The following is a 16338-nucleotide window of genomic DNA, read 5'->3' as shown; positions in this document are numbered from 1 at the left end:
AGCTCGAGCTTCTGGTAGGGCTTGAGAGGCGCAGACTTCAGTCGATACAGTAGGGTTGACAGGTGGTTTAGATTCGGTCTCATCTTGCCATTCGGGTTGAAGTGTATCCCCAGGTATTTAAATGACGTGTCATAATCAGATGTTGAAAGTGCGACGCCATTGATGGAAAAAGAAGGCTCTCTAATGACGACTGTATTGCGATCCTTCTTCGCGGTGGTCATTCGCATGGAGAAGCATTTCTTGGTGTTGATCGTCATGCCTCGATCATCGAAAAAGCGAGATGTTTTACTGAGGAGTACATCCATACCAGTCTTCGTCTCGAACAATAGAATAAGATCATCAGCGAAAGCCAGGTTTTTGAGTCTTCTATCTGGAGATAGTAGTGCGCCAATGTAGGACGGCAAGGAGTCTAATAACTCGTCCAAGACCATGTTGAAGATAATGGGTGACAATGGATCGCCTTGCTTAACCCCTCTGGAGATGATGACATTCTCGACTGTATTAGGACCGCATGAGATGTCGGTTGCAGCACCTGTGTATGAGTCGAGCACATAGCAGATTGTCTGCTGCTCGACACCATGTCGGAGCAGGGCTCTATTGATGGAATTAATGGACACGGTGTCGAAAGCTTTAGATAAATCGATGCCGACCAAAGACAGATTTAGATGACGTTTCCTCGCGTTCTGAATGATGGCGTCGAGAAGGAGGACGTTTTCGGCGCATCCATCGACGGGGATGAAGGCCTTTTGTCTTTGATTCAAATTGATGGAGGTACTGATGCGGGAAGCTAAGATCTTGTGTAGGAGACGTACGAACATGACGGAAAGCGTAATCGGTCTCCAGTTGCTCGCATTTTGGAGGTCATCCTGTTTCTTCGGGATTAGAATAGTCTTGTTCCTTTTTCAAGACGCTGGCTGGGACTGTTTCCACAGCACGACGTTTACGATGGTGAGGATGTTTCTATGGTCGACATTCTTCAGGTGGAATAAGGTCATGTTGTCCACGCCAGGTGACTTGTGCTTCATCGATTTCAAACACCCTAATAACTCATTGGCAGAAACCGGGTAGTAAGTGCTACCTGAGCGTTTGGGTGTTGTTATCTCGGCATCGTCACGAGGACTGGTTGAAGAGTACAAGCGACCATACGTGTCGTTGATGGCCTCCTTGGAGGGAAAGACAGATGCCTCTTCGGTGTTGTTGAATATCATGTCTGCCATGTGCTTTTTATTACGTCGGTACATTTGCTGGAATCGTGCAAAGCGTCGAAGTTTGATGCGGCGTCTCTATCGAGTGGTGTTGGATCGATTTAACGGCTTATTTGACCTTTTGTTGTACGTATAGTGGGACACCAAATAAGCATCGAGGTCGGAGACATCGTTAGAGCCAGCAATCAAATTGCAGACAAGTTGGTGGAGTTCAGGATTATGTTGAGATGATTCCATAATCGCATTAACGAAGTCAGCGTGTGTTCCCGGAGGGTTCACAGTAGGTGTTACTGCAGTGGTACCCACGTTAGGTTGAGGCTCGTTGTTTATAGCTGGTTCCTCGACAATTAGATGTAGTTCTTGTCTGAGTTCCTCCAGACAAGCTCGATATGCAGCGCTTTTGTTTCGTGCTCCTTTAATACTTTCCAAAGATCGTTCTGGAAATTTCGCCATTAACGCTTGATTCACGAAGCGAGTATCAGCAGGAAGATCAAGTTCGGCTCGTGCCAGGATTTTAAGCTCCTCGGTGGACCAGCGTTGTTTGCTCCTCGCTATTGTCTTATCGGATTCGAATTCCTTCGGGTGCTTCCTCCGCTGATGAACACCCAGACCGGATTTGGTCTGGCAACGGAAGTCGCACCACGGACAAGAACAGTCATCCATTAAAGCAGGTGCTTCAACGGGGACAGCGGGTTTGCAACGACTGGCATGAGTGCTGACGCTTCTGATGGAGATGAAGTCTTCTCGATTACATTTGGAGCAGTTGTAGCGAATCACCTGGTTCTTGTGCCTCGAGGACACATGTCGGAGCCACTGGGAGTGGTTATTGTACGAAGTGCCACAGCAGGTGTTGTCGAGTGACGGTTTCGCATAAAAGTACAATATCTGGTTTGTTGCCAGATCCGTTGTGGAAATATCCGTTTCCGTGCCGGGTAAAGTGCCAGTTGGGTTACCGGTTAAATTAATTTCTTGAGTACTTTTAACAACAGTTAAATTTTTGGGGCAGCTGGGATGGAATCCCCCCCAAGGACAAGAACGGGGCGTTAACCCGAGCTCACCCTAGAGTGTTGAATTTAGAGCCCACCCGAAGGTATCAACTGGGCACTTACACCAAACTGCAGCTGCAGCAGAATGGCGACACACCACAAAACCGCAAACCAGGCATAGGACATAAGTCCTTCGAGAACCGGCTGGACATGTGACTCTTCATCGTCTGAGTTAACAGGCCGCTGACACGCAACCCCACTTAGGGACAGAACAGCCTTATCCACTACACGTGATGCCAAAAGACGAGTAGCACTCCGCAGTAGAGACTAACTTAGAAAAACTCTAAGTCACCAACTTAAGGGTTTCGCTCTCTCACGAAGTTTCTAGCGAGACGTAACAAGAGTCTGATGCACAACTCCAAGAGAACTTTCCTCAGGAAGCCGTTTGAGACTTAGACTTTACAACTACCCCGTTGTAGTTATTTGCGCATATCGGAATGAAAAAGCCGCAGACTCCAAGTCGCACCGAAGTGTAACAAGGAGCCCGCGGTCATCCCAACGACGCAACACTACAACAAAGCAAAAGTAGAGCTAATACGAAACGCCTATACTCCTAGAATTGTTATCGCAATAGAACATTGCGCTCCCTAAGGAGAACTAATTACTAGAAGATTCTGACTAGCAACAACAAGGTTCCGATGCACCAAACTAATTGAACACGTTTCAAAGAGCCGGATTGGGAACTAGAGACGCACAACCAGAGGATAAACGCCCAAATGTTGCTAGCATCCTGCTGTACCCAGTCGAAAAGGATACCACCCGGCATGCATTCTTGGCCACAATAGAACACTGTGTTACCAACTCTCGCCACGAGGAGGCGATGCAACCGAGGAATTAGAGATTCACAACCGAGGAATTAGAGATTCACAACAAGGATCCGATGCACGAAGCCAACGCACCACGTGTGCGAAGGAACGATTGGGACCTGGGAGAGGGAGAAGGAGCAGAAACATCCCATCCCAAAACCAATGTGAACTCCTTAAGAGAGTCATAGTTACTCCCGCCGTTTACCCGCGCTTGGTTGAATTTCTTCACTTTGACATTCAGAGCACTGGGCAGAAATCACAATGCGTCAACACCGTTTCCGGCCATCGCAATGCTTTGTTTTAATTAAACAGTCGGATTCCCCTTGTCCGTACCAGTTCTAAGTTGATTGTTAATTGCCTGCCGAACTGCTCTTGTGAGCATAGCTGGGCCAATCCACGACCAGTCCCTTCCCAGTCCAAGTCCATCCCCGAGAGGACGAAATAGTCCGGGTCGGATCCACTCGCTTCAAGTCTCAGCCCGACAGACCCAATCCTTTTCCCGAAGTTACGGATCTATGTTGCCGACTTCCCTTACCTACATTGTTCTATCGACCAGAGGCTGTTCACCTTGGAGACTTGCTGCGGTTATGAGTACGAACAGACGCGAAAATCAATCTTTCCCTCGGATTTTCAAGGGCCTTCAGAAGCGCACCGGACACCACAAGAAGTGTGGTGCTTTACCGGCTGTTGAACCATATCTCCTGGCAATCAGATTCCATGGTGTCAAGCCGTTAACAAGAAAAGAGAACTCTTCCCAGGGCTCCTGCCGACGTCTCCGAGTTCAGTTGCGTTACCGCACGTCCCCCCCCCCCCCCGAAGGAATGGAATATCCACGTCCTGGTTCGGGAATATTAACCCGATTCCCTTTCGATAAACGGTCCGAGATCGGACACTTTGAAACGGAGTTTCCCTATCTCTTAGGATCGACTAACCCATGTCCAACTGCTGTTCACATGGAACCTTTCTCCACTTCGGTCTTCAAAGTTCTCATTTGAATATTTGCTACTACCACCAAGATCTTCACTAGAGGCCGTTTCACCCAGGCTCACGCCAAAGGCTGCGTCACGACCCCCACGCCCTCCTACTCGTCAAAGCTTAGCTACTTACTTTGACGGCTAAGTATATTATTATTATTATTATTAACATTTATTTGGGTTCAATTTTGTACAAAATTGTTCTTCTCCCTAAAATGAAATATAAAAATAAAAAAAATTATAGATTAAGAATAAATAAGTGTTCAAAAAATAAATTTTTTTATATACATTAAATAAAAAAGAAAACCGCGATGAGAAAAACTGAAAAGGCTTGAAAGAAATTGAAACGCTTGAATCGACGAGAAATTAGAAACGATATATGGAATCAACCTAAATTGTAACTTGACAAAAAGCAGAGGAAACGATAAATGGCCTTGAAAGTAAGGAAAATATAAATAAACTATAAATAAAGAATAAATAATTGTTCAAAAAAATATTATCTTTTTATATATATGCATTATAAAAATCGCGATGAAAAGCAAAATTAAAAATAAACTTGAAAGGCTCGAAAGAAATTGAAACACTCGAATCGACAAGATAAATAGAGACGATATTGGAATCAACCTAGATAGGAGTAACTAAAAAAAAAAAACCCAGAGAAAACGATAAATGGCCTTGGAAGTAAGAAAATATAAATAAACTAATTTGGCTAGTCGCAAAAGGAGAAAAGGCAAAAGTAAACACAAGCTGAAAATGAGTAAGGGTAGATTGTGAACAGGTCGATTGAATATTGGCACCCAAACTTCGGCGAACAGAATTCAAACAGACAAGACTCTAGCGACTGCCTTATTTAGATAAAATTGTTTTGCTTCTTTAGTAAATTTTTTTAGAGTTTCAATAATTTTTATACTATCCGGGATTTCATCGTAACACCGTGCTTGGTTTTGAAAAGTGCCATTTCCAACATTTTTAACAAGAGGCTCCTTCGTAGAAGATCTCAAATTTCGTGTTGGTACAACAAACTCTACGTTTAGATAGCTTGGATGGTTGTTATCAATTCTCGATTTGTGTACAAGTTTACTTATACTGAATTCAATATGTTCTTTTACGGGAAGCCATTTTAGATTCGTGACTTCTTGCAGATTAGCATAACGGCGGAGAACGTAACCAGCAGCCATGTTTTGGATCTTTTGTAGCCGACATATCAGATAATTAGGTATTTGCGAGAAGACAACATTACCGTAACTTATCCTTGATAAGATCAACGTTTCCGCCAAGGTTTTGCGTACATGGAAAGGTGTGAAACGACTAAACTTTCGTAGAGCACGTAGTGTTGAGTGCGAGGATTTTATAACATTGTTTATATGGCAGGTCCATGATAGATTTTGATCGAATTGAATGCCAAGTAACTTAACATTTTCTTCCTGCTCGATTGACATACCAGCACAACGACAAAGATAGCTTCGGTCAGAATCAAATGCTCTCAGTCGCTTAGAATGGAATATGATTAACTTAAGCTTGTCACTGTTGAACAAAAGATTGTTTTCTTTTGACCAAGCTAGAAGGTTATCTACATCCTTTTCCATATCTTTGATTGATTGAAATAGATCTCTGACTTTGCAGTGTTTATATAATGTTGTATCATCAGCATATTGGATACTGGCGGAGTTGATTTGATTTGATAACTCGATGACGTAGAGGTTAAACAGGACAGGGCCAAGTATGCTACCCTGTGGTACACCGTAAAACATTGATTTTAAAGATGAAATTTTGTCTTCAATTTGAACGTATTGTTTCCTATCTTTCAGATAACTTGATAATATCTTTAAAGCACGAAATGAAAAATTCATATCACGTAGTTTCAGCAGCAGATTTTTGTGATCAATCGTGTCGAAAGCTTTGGAGTAATCGATGAGGATAGAGAGTGTCACTTCACTTTTCGCCATTGCTTTTTTTATGTCGTCACGAAGCTTAAGCATCAATGTGGTAGTCGTATGACCTTTGCGAAAACCGGATTGTGTTTCATTGTAAAGTTGATTACTTTCGATGAATTCACATAACTGAGATAAGATTACTCTCTCGTAGATTTTTGACAATACTGGCAGTACTGAGATTGGACGATAGTCCTTTGTGCTAATTGGTGTGTCGATCTTTGGTATTGGGCATACACGAGCAATCTTCCATTGCTGGGGAAATATTTCTTTGTTGATGCAATTGTTAATAATATGGACCAGAGGGGATGTTATGAATTCTGATACTGGCTTGATAAATCGTATTGGAATATTGTCATGACCACTGGAGCAGTCATTCTTGAGGTTTTTTAGTATTTTATTTATTTCATTGTAAGTAGTATGTTGAATTTTGAACGATTGTTCGTTTTCAGTAGTTTTGATATCATCTGGTAATGTAGACTCGACGTTTGATTTCCCAGTTAGGTTTGCTGCTAGATTGCTAAAATATTCATTCATTTCTGAAGGATCGTGTTTGATTCGTGTTTTTTGATTGCTCAGAATACGATGAATAGTATTCCAGACAGATTTTTGATCCTTTGACGATAACGATTTCTTGAAGAACGAGTTTTTTATTTCCTTCAATGTCTTTCGATAATTAGTGCGTTTTTCTTTATAGTCATTTTTGTAATTTGGATCTTCTTGGGCTTTTTTACGATAAAATTCCAGTTGGTTTCGACTGTCTTGGATGGCAGGGTCTTTCATCCACGGAGCGATCGGGCGTGTTAGCTTTACTCGCTTCAGTGGGGCATGACGTTCAATACAGGATAATATGAGATGATTCAGTGTATCTATTTGTTCATCTGGATCATCGAATGTAAATATCAAACTAAATGGTAATTTTGAAAAATCGTCGATATAGGAATTCATATCCAGATTTTTTTCGTCATGAACGAATTTATATCGCGGTTCGAAACGTTCTTTTTTAATGCTAAGTAGAATATATGGCGTGTCATGATCACTTATTTCGTCAGTAATAATCACGTCACTGTTTGTCACTTTACCAGAAATGTTAGTAATAATATGATCAATGAGAGTAGCTCCCTTTCTGGTTGGTTTATTGACATGTTGATACAAATTGTACGAATTTGGTATGTCTTTATAACGTTTGGTGGATTCTTTTTCTTGGCCTTGAAGGTCAATGTTCATATCACCGGTTACAATAATGACACCGCTCCATTTAATAGATATTTCGATCTTTTGCTCTTCCTTTGAGCTTGGTTGATATACTGTAATTAGAAGGTAGGGTGTATTTTTGTTCCGACCACGAAATTCGACGCATAAAACTTCCATTGAAGAATGTTTTGTCAAATCATCTCTCGATTTAAAGTGTAGAGAATCTTTGGCATAAATCCCAACTCCACCCCCTCGAGATTTTCTGTTTTTGAAAAGTGTCTTATATCCTGGTATGTTGACGTAATCTAACTGTTCCTTGTTGTCTTGAAGCCAAGTCTCGCTTAGGGTTATGATGTCAAAGTCATAAAAGTTTAACATTAAAGAGAATTCTGTGAATGTCGATAAGAGAGATTGGGTGTTTATATGAGCGATAGACGTTTGATTGCGATGCTTGTTTAAAAGCTTTAGATGACTGTTCTCGGTAGTTATTGGGTCATCAGTAGTGTCTGTGTTAAATGCGATATTACGTACGCCAAAGTAGGGAAGCTCTGATAATATACATCCACTACATGTCCATTTAACAACAATTCTGGATGTCATACGATTCTGTTCGAAGATGGGAAGGTTAGAACATGATGCATGTGTAAAACATAAACACTTAATACATTGTAAACGTTTTCTACTTGTTCCAACTCCTTTATTACACTCAGTGCACTTGGATGAACCAGGTCCTGGATTCTCTTGAATATCTCCTGACAAAATTATGTTAAATGTTGATACAGAGTTCGCATAATAAACGATAGGTGATTTACCTCTCTTTATCTTTGTACGAATAACATTTGCTTTATAAACGTTTGTATTATCTTGAGATGCAACATCATTAAATGACAAAGTGTGAAAGATGCCAATTAAAGCAATTAAAACGACGATATTTCTCATGTTTATAAAGTTATAAATGCCTGGTTTCTCCGTTCGATGTTATGAGAGAAAAAATGTGTTTTGAGTGTAAAAAAGATTTCTCCAACATGTAAGCAAAAAGTACATAACTTGAAAAAAAATTCAATATTCACCACAAAAAACAAGTCAAAACCATTAAGCATGACTAGTATAACCAGTAGCGTTATTTCGATCGATTTCGTCAAAAATATTCAAGTTGAAGTAAATCGAATAAACAAAACAAATTTATAACAACTTTATAAAACCAGAACACGTCTGCTCTCTCCCAAAACGATATTCAATGGATCAAGTATAGGCACGACGCTTAAGCGCCATCCATTTTCAGGGCTAGTTGATTCGGCAGGTGTGTTGTTACACACTCCTTAGCGGATTCCGACTTCCATGGCCACCGTCCTGCTGTCTAGATCAACCAACACCTTTTGTGGGGTCTGATGAGCGTCGATTTAGGCGCCTTAACTCAGCGTTCGGTTCATCCCGCATCGCCAGTTCTGCTTACCAAAAATGGCCCACTAAGAACTCTCATTCTGTGCCCTACTTCAATTAAGCAAGTCGGGCTTCTTACCAATTTAAAGTTTGAGAATAGGTTAAGGTTGTTTCAACCCTAAGACCTCTAATCATTCGCTTTACCTGATAAAACTGTTCCGAGTTCCAGCTATCCTAAGGGAAACTTCGGAGGGAACCAGCTACTAGATGGTTCGATTAGTCTTTCGCCCCTATACTCAAGTTTGACGATCGATTTGCACGTCAAAATCGCTACGAGCCTCCACCAGAGTTTCCTCTGGCTTCGCCCTACTCAAGCATAGTTCACCATCTTTCGGGTCCCAACAGATGTGCTCTTACTCAAACCTTTCTAGGAGTAGAATAGGTCGGTCAATGATGCGCTCCTCGCCGAAACGAAGAGATCTCACCTCAGCTGCAAGCAGCCTTTACTTTCATTGTGCCCGCGGGTTTCAATCACCCAAAGACTCGCACACATGTTAGACTCCTTGGTCCGTGTTTCAAGACGGGTCGCATGAAACCATATGACCGCCAACAACCTTAGCACAATGTGTGCATTCATCCCCCCGACAGCCGGCCACAGTTCAAACGCACTGCACGCAGTCCGCTATGGTTGACAACCGACTGGGAAGAGAGAAGCCAGCCCAAAAGAGCATGTGCCGCGACGCCTCTGTCGGACCCGAGCTCGCACACCACAAGCTATAATACTGACCGAAGCCAGCTACCTTCTTGCGGGGCTCTTCGCTCGGTTCCAACAGCTGTTGACGCACGCTGCCGGGAAATGCGACAAACAACTGCTAGTGACGAACACCAACGGTCCATTCGGATCCGTAAAACGCCCGTACCTGCTGCCGATCATCTGAATCTCGACAGCGCATTGCTAATTCCATGCGCTTCCCTCCTAACGGTTTCACGTACTATTAACTTTCTTTTCAAAGTGCTTTTCATCTTTCCCTCACGGTACTTGTTCCCTATCGGTCTCGTGCCAATATTTAGCTTTAGAAGGAGTTTACCTCCCATTTTGGGCTGCATTCCCAAGCAACCCGACTCATAGAAAGCGCATCGTGAACAGTACACAGTGCCACGCACGGGATTGTCACCCTCTACGATGTGCCGTTCCAAGCAACTTGAGCACTGTGTATCCGCCTTGAAAACGCTTCTGGAGACTACAATTCGCCGTCAACGCCAAGCAACGGAGATTTTAAGAGATTTTCAATTCGCCAAGCAACGGAGATTTTAAGTTTGAGCTGTTCCCGCTTCACTCGCCGTTACTGAGGGAATCCTTGTTAGTTTCTTTTCCTCCGCTTATTAATATGCTTAAATTCAGCGGGTAGTCTTGTCTGATCTGAGGTCAAAAGTTGGATTGCGCTTTTACATTTCTAATGAACAATAATGACTCTTACTACCACAGAATTAATTTATGTACAAATAATGTAAAATAAATATTATCACGACTTGATGTTAAATGGAAAAAAGATACCGTTTCGGGAAGTATTTTCTTTAAGGGGAATAGAAAGTGCAGTATGGCCAATCATGTACTACACAAAGTCACTGTTTGAAAGCTTAATTGATGGTGGTTCATCACACTTGTCAGCAAACAAATTATTTATGATAAAATGTGAAAATGCAATATTATATTTTTTAATTCATTTTGAGTTACTACAGTATCAATTTGATAGGTACATGTACAAGACCATACCAGGTTAGTAATTCGTGTGTTATTTTACATAAAACGAAACTATATTCTCTAAATTGACCATACTAATTAATGATTTTCTTAAGGTGCAATAGCCAGTGGCAAAAATATGGGTACAACGCCAAAAGAACCTCTCAGTACTAAATGGTTCTCACCGCAATACTGGCAATGACAACATGCATTTCTTATTGATGCTGTCAGTCAATTTGGGTATCCTAATATGTTCATTACAATATCTCTATCAGATCATGGAGTTTATAGTTAGTGGTAGAGCATATATTTGAATATGGTCATTAAATAGTAATTTGTTGTCAATAGTAATTCCTAACAACACCACACTATTAGTCTTTTTGATGGAAATTTGATTTATCTGTAATGTTATCGGCTGCCTCACTTTTCTGCTTAAGATCATAAATTAAAATTTTTCAGGATTTGCTTTAAGTGAGTAAATTTTAAACCACCCCAGTAAATGTTTTGTATCGTGAAGCAGGCGGTTAGTTACAACGGATAAAATTACATCGCAAGAATAAAGGAGTTGGCATCAGCGAAGTTACATATATCAGTTTTTTCAACGAAAAAAAAAGGTCGTTAATGTAGATACTGGAAATCAATCGCTCAAAGAAGCATCGATTTTTGCTCTCTGTTTGCGAGAGGATAAATAAGTTGAAAGCTACTTTTAAATAAGTTGAAAGCTACTTTTATTTAGACCATAAGCTTCAAGTTTAGCTATGATTAAGTCATGGGGTAAGCAGTCGTAAGCTTTAGACAAATCCATTAGTATTGTCCCCACAAAGCCTCCATTATCTAATTCACGTTGCCAAGCTTGTAATAATTTAAAGAGAGCGTGTTGTGTCGAATGCGTTTTCCTAAAACCACAAAAAGGTTGTTCAGTAGGGGTTCAATATAATTTGATAGTTGTTTGCATAAAAGTTTTGCATAGACCTTCGACAGAAGAGGTAAAATACTAATTGGTCGATAATTCGATTTTACTGTCTTGTCACCCTTTTTTAATATGGGAATTATGTTTGCCTCTTTTAGGCAATTTGGAAAGCGACTATTTTTTATAATTTCGTTTATACAATCACGAAGATTTTTAAAGCATTGACCAGACTCTTATAGAATTTTACAGGAATTTCACCATTTGTAGCTTTGTTTGTAGATATATTTTTAATAACTTCTGTTACTGGATTAAATGCAAATTTATGATTTATGTAAAAATTACTTTTTATAGCTACTATACTGGGATGGTTCGCAATGGTACCTACCTCATCTGAAGGTTCGTTTTCTGGAACTATGGGCCATTTGTAACGGTCCAATGAGTTCACAATATTTTCAAGAAAGGAATCAAAAATAACGGCAACGTCTTTATTTTCCATTATAATTTTATCGTTTTCAATTAATATAATATTAGCATCACCCTTTGCACGCTTATTAGAAAAATATGGTTTTAATGTTTGCTAGAAAGGTTTTGTGTTTTTACGAATATCAAGTTTACTAAAATTGTCTAATTTAGCGAGTTTGTTAAGTTTTACCACATGGTTACGTTGTTTGTTAAAGCTTATAATGTGCGACGTGTTTTTTGTTTTATTGACACGATTTTTAAATTGAGATCGTTTCATAATGACCTGACGTAACTCCTTGTTCCTGTGTGGTTTTTGATTACCACGTATTATTTATCTTTTTAAGGAGCATGTTTATCAAGCACACTCCTTAATTTCTTGTAGCCTCTTTTTTTTGAAATGATGTTTTCAACATTGAGTAAATCATGTGGTGATGATCACTGATCAATATAGAGTTATCGTAAATGCGAGAGAGATGATCAAGTAAATTTAATGATGCCTCAAGGAAGTATCCATTGTTTTGCGAAGGAGATTAGTAAATAGATATAACAAGCCATTTTTCTTTCCTTAAATTAATTTCAAATGGTAAAGCTTGAATGTCTGAAGGTAATTTATATTCTAGTAAGGCTCGTGTAGGTAAAATAGCTTTCGCGTAGACAAGTAAACCACCACTTTTGTTACTAACGTTAAAGCGATAAGGGTATCAATGGGCATTTAAGGCAAGGGGCGCAAAGTATTTGTACCATTTACAACGTGAGAAACTCAAATACAGAACTTCAGTGAAGAAAACACTAATTCATAAAGAAACTCGAAAAATATATAATAAAATCTCCGTGTCAGCTATTAAGACTATCAGGATATGAACGAAAGTATACCATGTAGGGCATTTTGTCCAGCCCAATCCGCATGACAGGGTTAGCCACTATCCTCTGTATGCTCTTATGCTTCCAAATTTGCAAGGCTCCTTTATGCTGTTAAATTAGAAAGAGTGAATTACACCTCCCTTACGCTGTTGCATTACAATGAGTAAATAACAGCTCCACTTACTGTTGTTCTTAAACAAGTGAGTGAGTTCTCTTTTTCGATGAGTGTTACAAATGTTTTTGTTGTTCTTTAAATGAGTGATTTCAATCCCCTTTGTTGTTATTTTTCTAAATAAGTGTTTTCTATCCCTATTTTTTTTATTATTGTGCAGACTGATTCCATCTCCTCTGCTTTCTACAAATGAATTTATTTTCCTCGTATGTTTGCCAAATTAATTCTGCAGTTAAAAAGGCGTCTTTCGTTATGTCATATAACAAACACAAATCGAGAGAATATACACGAAAGTATATTAAAAATATTTTAATTCTTTTTCTTCTTATTATGTTGTTTGTTGGATAATGGTTTGGGTAGAGTAGAGTGACGTGTGGTGAGATATTGCAGTTTCAAATAAAAAGTTAGAATAGTAATCAATTACGCTCTTAAAGTTTCAAATATAGTTTATATTAAAGTGTAGTTCGTTACGACAAGTGAAAAGTCATATGAAGGCTTTAAGCAACTTTAATAACAGTCGACGGTCAAACTCGCGTTGACACTACGCTTTAAACTAACATTAAAAAAACTATTGGTTTTAAATTAAGTGTTAAAACACACTAAATCTCTAAAAATGAGGAACGAGATAAAAACTGTGAGAAAATAATAATGTTAAAATAACTTTTTCTTATGCTGGGCTACAAAAATTCAATTGATGAGAATTTGATCGTAAGATTTTCTCGGAAACAAGGCCATCCAAGAACTAACTTCTCTGGTAGCAAATTTACAATTGTGCCTTTTTAAATGTAAGAGATGATGTGAGATGTCACTTGATGCTACAAGTGACTGGTAGTGACAAGTAATAGTAGGTGACTCGTGATGCAGAGGTCCAGCAATTATGATTAACACGTTTATAATGGATTTATAGATTTATTATCATCGAAATGTTTAAAAAATTGCGCTTTTCCCACACTTAACAAGTTGCTAATGTCCATAGATGAATTTTGCCGAAAAATGCATGTCTCAAATGCAATGAAAATCGACAAGTTATACGTCACACAGTCAATTACATTAATGTTATGTTAAAGAGGCTAAGGCAATATGCACTTATCATGATCAGAGGTCTGATCGGGGTGAAGCATTCTCTCGGATGTGCTATGATAAATATTCACCTATATGGATTGTACACAATAAATTTAACGAGACTTTAGAAAGAACATTTGCGAGCGCATCCTCGAAAATGGAAATGATAACATATAACATCTACAGAGCTTACAAACATCTACGTGCTCTACAGAATGATGTAGACGAGAACGTGCTGTTTGAATGTTTTTGTTTGCTTGTTTATAATAAGTGTACATAAGGTCTTCATGAATGTTTCTGTAAGCTGTGCAGGGTGTGCAGTGATTTCCTTGAAAAATCTAGTATTATGGTTATTTTCTTTTTATTATCTTTCTATGTTGTGTTTTAATTTTGTGGTTGGTGTAAATTGGTCAATATTTTGGTACTATGTATAACCAACTTGAACCAAATAATAAATAAATAAATAAAAAACTTTTTCTGACGTCAGAAAAAGTTTTAACCCTTATGTCACCTTAACTATTCGTCAAAGCTACATGTTTCTATACATCATTTTGATCAGCGTTCTAGCTCTACACAACAGGCGCAGCGGGTAGACAAACATCTGAAAATATGTGTTAATTCTATTTATCATTGAGTTAAAAAGATCAGACGGTCCAAAGCGATGTCCTATTTGCACCTCCTAAAGAATTGTCAATGCATTATTTTGTAGAAGTAGTTTTTCTTTAATTCGCTATTTTATGACAGTCGCGTAATATTTTTACACTCTAAACGGTTGCCTAGAATCAAGACCCTATTATATTTGACGGAGGGAAAATGGAGAAAATTTGCGATAAAAGGGAAGCTGTTTACATGTCACATTTTTAAACAATAATCAACACGCATGATAGAAAATTATAATTAAAATTTGTTTATTTTTGCTTGCTTACTACATTACATGTTTGTGAATTGCAGTCTGCGCGTCAAGCCTTTTTTAATTCATGTTCGCTGCACTTTTTAGTGCAAAATGACGCTCTTATCAGATTGTCAATTATTCCATTTCACGGATGCTGTTCTCGAAACTATTTTACAGATATGCATCTGTAAAATATATTTCCTAATATATAATAAATTACTAGTTGTATGTTACGTCGACAATAGCTTATAACATATAATAATTAGTTAGTTAATGCTCAAACAAGATTTACCAATTTTGTAAACCAAGAAGTCTTTAAAAAATCTGAGAGCATGGTAAAAAAACACGAAGTGCTCTCCTAATAAAGAAATATTATACTATTTTTTAGTTGGTTTGGGACAAAAACTTCGTTTTTAAAAAATAAACACATTCACTTTTTTGTCCCAGACAGACACTTATTTTTAATTTGTGGAGAACAATTGTGTTACTTGCTGGTGTTTATTACAAAGCGTGACCAAACCATTTGTCATGGTAAAATGTTTCAATGTCATCAGAATAACCGAGAACTGTTTATCTAACACCAAGACACTATTTAAATATCGTCATGAAAGATATGGTGTGAGCGAAGCAATAATGACTTGAATCTGAATTATTACGCACAATTATCATTCGGCAAGCAGGACTTGAAATCGCTTTGCTTTTGATAAACGTGTGTGCATCAAACAACATAGAGCACTTCCATCAAATCAGGTTATAACCGTAACGTAAAGACTCTGAAACAGCTTAGCAAATTGGTCGCTGTTTGATACACCATTAATTGATCTTGAATTCAAAAACTCCGTCGTAATGTAACGCTTGCACAAATTTCCTCACAGGTTGACATTTAGTTTCTTGTACCCATAATTCTTGATATAAAATTGTAATCGTAACATATTATACTTGCAGATACACGTATTGACCATATGATCGGATCTTTGATGTCACGATATTTGTTTGTTTCATATTTTTATCTAAATAAATACAAGATAGTTTACAGATTAAGAATTGCACAAATGTTACACAGGAAATATTTTTATTCAGAAGAAACAACACATTTTCACATTTTAAAAACAAACATTAATTTCTTCTCACCTGAAAATGCTTTAAAAAAGTGAAGCATCCATGAATTGAAAACCAATCTGTTTAATGTTGAGAAAATTTTGGTGTTTAAAACAAACACAAGACGCGCAGACTGCATTTCAAAAACTTTCTTCGTATATGTTGTAGACAAGTCTCTTTTTTAAAACAAAACTACAGCTCGGTTACACAAGCAAAAGGCCTATATTCAACATTATAGGTTTTCTAGTAACTAAAGAAATTAATTTATCAGCTATTTGTTATTGTTTAATTATTTTAAAAATTACCTTATCCCATTGTTGAAACGCTGATCAAAAAATGTATAGGATCAAACGTTTTAAACAAGCGGTTTGACACCGGAACATGTCTTTTTAAAACGGATGTATTAACCCGGTTAACCCAGTTTTAAAATATTAATTTAAGTCGTTGTTATTTTTATTCGTTCCATGATATTTAGTCTGAAATGTAAATGTGCAATGCAATGATTTTGTTTTTAGCAATAGGCGTCAACAATTATGTGCTCGCCTAAATTTTTAGACCCCACTAAATTGGGGTCAAACCAAGCTGGAAAATTCTTTTTAACGGG

General features: G+C 38.4%; 1 long non-coding RNA gene across 1 annotated transcript; it reads left to right on the top strand.

The window, feature by feature from the left end:
- Positions 1 to 3234: 3234 nt before the first annotated feature.
- On the top strand, positions 3235 to 9794 carry LOC130648807 (uncharacterized). Its single transcript, XR_008982964.1, has 2 exons — positions 3235 to 4176; positions 8404 to 9794. It is a non-coding gene; the product is annotated as an uncharacterized LOC130648807 (long non-coding RNA).
- Positions 9795 to 16338: the final 6544 nt, after the last annotated feature.

The sequence above is a fragment of the Hydractinia symbiolongicarpus genome, chromosome 1 (genome assembly GCF_029227915.1).
Source record: "Hydractinia symbiolongicarpus strain clone_291-10 chromosome 1, HSymV2.1, whole genome shotgun sequence".
In the NCBI taxonomy this organism is placed as follows: Eukaryota; Metazoa; Cnidaria; class Hydrozoa; order Anthoathecata; family Hydractiniidae; genus Hydractinia; species Hydractinia symbiolongicarpus.
This window is presented reverse-complemented; position numbering and strand designations above follow the sequence as displayed.